This window comes from Vicia villosa, linkage group LG6 (assembly GCF_029867415.1).
Source record: "Vicia villosa cultivar HV-30 ecotype Madison, WI linkage group LG6, Vvil1.0, whole genome shotgun sequence".
Classification (NCBI taxonomy): Eukaryota; Viridiplantae; Streptophyta; class Magnoliopsida; order Fabales; family Fabaceae; genus Vicia; species Vicia villosa.
Genome location: NC_081185.1, coordinates 80,742,851 through 80,747,023, shown reverse-complemented (window position 1 = coordinate 80,747,023; position 4,173 = coordinate 80,742,851).

The following is a 4,173-nucleotide window of genomic DNA, read 5'->3' as shown; positions in this document are numbered from 1 at the left end:
TTGGCAGAAATACTGGTGCTTCTTCTTCTGGTGAAACCTCAGCTCTGATGGAGACCTTGGAAACTCTTCATCAGAATCAAGCTATGCTGGCTTCTCGTTTGGACGCGCAAGAAGCAGCCAATGCTGAGTTTCGTTCCTTCATGACAAGGCAAGCTACAACCACTGACGGGATTCATGATGTTCTGGCGCGGATTTTGCGTAGGCTAGGATCTTAGTCTTTTGGTCTTTGTAGTTTCCTCTCCTTGTTGCATCTGTTTTCCTGCATTCCTTTCTTGTAATTTTTTTTATCAATGAAAAATTTCTTTGTTTTACATTCCAGTGATTTTATTTGTCGTTTTAATCATCTGAATCGTTTTAAAATATGCTTTTTGATGATATGACAAAAAGGGGGAGAAGATAAATGATAAATGATTTGATTAATCTATCAGTTGCTGGGTAAAGCTCCCACACATTTACTAACAAGAACTGCAAGTTCTATATGGTTTAAGTGTTTTGCAGGTATAAAGAAGTGAAGAAAATCTTCAAAGCAAAGCAAACACAAGAAGCAAAACCATGGAAACTGAAGCAAGCCGAGTGCTATCAAGCTTCAGAGATCAGAAGCACTGATAATAGAATTTGATCCATATTTGTCTATTTGATCTGACAAAATTCTATTTGCTCTGATACATTATTTTAGCCTATATGGCTCTGATACATATCATGTGTTCGAATATACATTTTATGTTCTAACTCGTTCATGCTGACTTTTGTCGTTCAGTTTTTGTTCTGTAACATTTCAGGATGTAGAGATGCTCAGATGATGCTCTGGTACATTCAACAATGTTCTGATACAAATCTAGCATGAAGTGATGTTGGTAGAAATTCAAGCTCTGAAGCTATCCGAGGGAAGCAGAAATTCAAAGTTGTGAATGTTCTAAAGATCCAGAAAACTCAAGTTCTGAAGCTGTCCTAAATGGAAGCAGAAATCAGAAGCTGTGAATGTTCAGAAGATCAAAGAAATTCAAGTTCTGAAGCTGTCCTGAATGGAAGCAGAAATCAGAAGCTGTGAATGTTCAGAAGATCAAAGAAATTCAAGTTCTGAAGTTGTCCTAGATGGAAGCAGGAATCAGAAGCTGTGAGTGTTCTAGGGATCTAAGGAAATTCTAGTTCTGAAGCTGTCCTATGGAAGCAGAAGTCAGAAGCTATGAATTCCCTAAAGACAGAAGCTTATATGATCGTCTCTACCAAAATAATCAGGGAAGTCTTTTATTAAAGTTCTTCGAGTATTTATTTCAGGGGGAGATTATTTATCTCAGGGGGAGATTGTTAATCTCAGGGGGAGACATATTCATATGCTTATGCTATAGCTGTGTAATTTGTCTTTTGCCGTCTGTTCTTTCTGATCGCAAATTCATATCATTTATATATGTTTTTGTCATCATCAAAAAGGGGGAGATTGTTAGAACAAGATTTGTTCTGATCAATTATCTTAGTTTTGATGATAACAATAATATGAATTTTGCTTTAGATAATATGGTACTCTAATCCAATGCAATTTCCCTTTCAGGAAATATATAAAGAGTATGCATAATTCAGCGCTCAGAAGCTTTGTCTCAAAGGGTTCAGCATGCAACATCAGAACATGGTCTGGCAAGACATCAGAAGATGGTCGAAGCAGAATCAGAACATGGGTCTATGGAAGCATCAGAAGAACAAGAGAACAGAAGCACTGAAGTTCTGATGGTATCACGCTCAGAAGCACTTCAAGGTCAGAAGATCAGAAGATGCTATGCACCAAGCTGTTTGACTCTGGTGATATTCAAACGTTGTATTCACAAACATCAGATCAGAAGGAAGTACAAGTGGCAGGCTACGCTGACTGACAAAAGGAACGTTAAAAGCTACTAAAGGCTACGTCAGTAGACACAGCGTGAACAAGGCTCGAGGTAGTTGACAAAAGCGTATAACATTAAATGTGATGCTGTACGGAACACGCAAAGCATTAAATGCATTCAACGGTCATCTTCTCCAACGCCTATAAATATGAAGTTCTGATGAGAAGCAAGGTTAACGATCCTGCACCAAAACAACTCATATCAAACTTGCTGAAACTCTGTTCAATTCTAAACTCAAAATCTTCATCTTCATCAAAGCTCACTACATTGCTGTTGTAATATATTAGTGAGATTAAGCTTAAACGATTAAGAGAAATATCACAGTTTGTGATTATCGCTTTTAAGAAGCAATTTGTAATACTCTTAGAATTACATTAAGTTGTAAGGAACTAGAGTGATCGTGTGGATCAGAATACTCTAGGAAGTCTTAGAGGTTATCTAAGCAGGTTGTAACTAGAGTGATCGTGTGGATCAGTATACTCTAGAAAAGTCTTAGAGGGTATCTAAGCAGTTGTTCCTGGAGTGATCAGTGTGTGATCAGAAGACTCTGGAAGACTTAGTTGCTGACTAAGTGGAGAACCATTGTAATCCGTGCGATTAGTGGATTAAATCCTCAGTTGAGGTAAATCATCTCTGCGGGGGTGGACTGGAGTAGTTTAGTTAACAACGAACCAGGATAAAAATAACTGTGCAATTTATTTTTATCTGTCAAGTTTTTAAAGCTACACTTATTCAAACCCCCCCTTTCTAAGTGTTTTTCTATCCTTCACTTGCATCTGTTCAGTCTTGTCCATATTGTGAGTGGGACATGTGTTTACGGTGATTTCCGGTAAACAACCGCTAGTCTTCCAAACTATAATAAATATGATTTGGTTACTCGCAGGATCGACTAGATTGATCCTAGGACACATAGTCAAAAAGATTGTTATCAATGTTCATTTGAACCATATTCATGATTCGTCTTCTTCAATAAGCGTTGTTCGATTAAAGAACAAGTAATCTTGATAATCACTTTGTTATATGTAAGTATGATTTCAATGAAAAGATAAGTAACATAACATATGGAACTAAAAGGACTGTTAAAACGTAAAGAATCTTAGAATGCAGAAACGTTAAAGACTTTGAAAATAAATGACATGAAAGTAATTCGAAAGTAAATGACATTAAAGTAAAGATACAGAAATGTAAATGGCAAGAAGTAAATGGAATGCAGTAATTCTGAAAGATATTTGAAAACGAAAGATAATACACATGTATTAAAGTGGTGGTGTCATACGTACATTTTCTCAGCGAACTCTTTCTCTTAACACTTGATACTTGAGTAAATATGTGAGTGATTTGTACAAAATGAACACACATATTTACTCAAGTATCAAGTGTTAAGAGAAAGAGTTCGCTGAAAAAATGTACGTATGACACCACCACTTTAATACATGTGTATTATCTTTCGTTTTCAAATATCTTTCAGAATTACTGCATTCCATTTACTTCTTGCCATTTACATTTCTGTATCTTTACTTTAATGTCATTTACTTTCGAATTACTTTCATGTCATTTATTTTCAAAGTCTTTAACGTTTCTGCATTCTAAGATTCTTTACGTTTTAACAGTCCTTTTAGTTTCATATGTTATGTTACTTATCTTTTCATTGAAATCATACTTACATATAACAAAGTGATTATCAAGATTACTTGTTCTTTAATCGAACAACGCTTATTGAAGAAGACGAATCATGAATATGGTTCAAATGAACATTGATAACAATCTTTTTGACTATGTGTCCTAGGATCAATCTAGTCGATCCTGCGAGTAACCAAATCATATTTATTATAGTTTGGAAGACTAGCGGTTGTTTACCGGAAATCACCGTAAACAAATTGGCACGCCCAGTGGGACAGTGTCAAGCGGATTGTTTTAATCAATTGCTTTATTTTTGTCTAGACAATATCAAGACCTTGTATGAACCTTAGGAACGGTAAATTAACGAACAGTGCACAACCGATTCCCAAACGAAGGTACAACAAGAAAATGGTCGTTACTGCCAGTGCAGGGGGTGATCAAGATCCCCCACAAGGTTCACGATCAGGAGCGGAAAATTCGACTTCCACTCAAGGAACACCGGATACAACGGGTCCAAATGGATCGAGACCTGCAGATAATTCCCAGGCTATGCCTGAAAATAATACAGGACCCTAGGGACTATTCCAGTTTCAGTGTCGACAACCGCACCCTCATCCACAAGTGCAGAGGACGTACCGTTTTCCTCGACAAATGCTGCAAACAATTTGTTTGGTCAAGG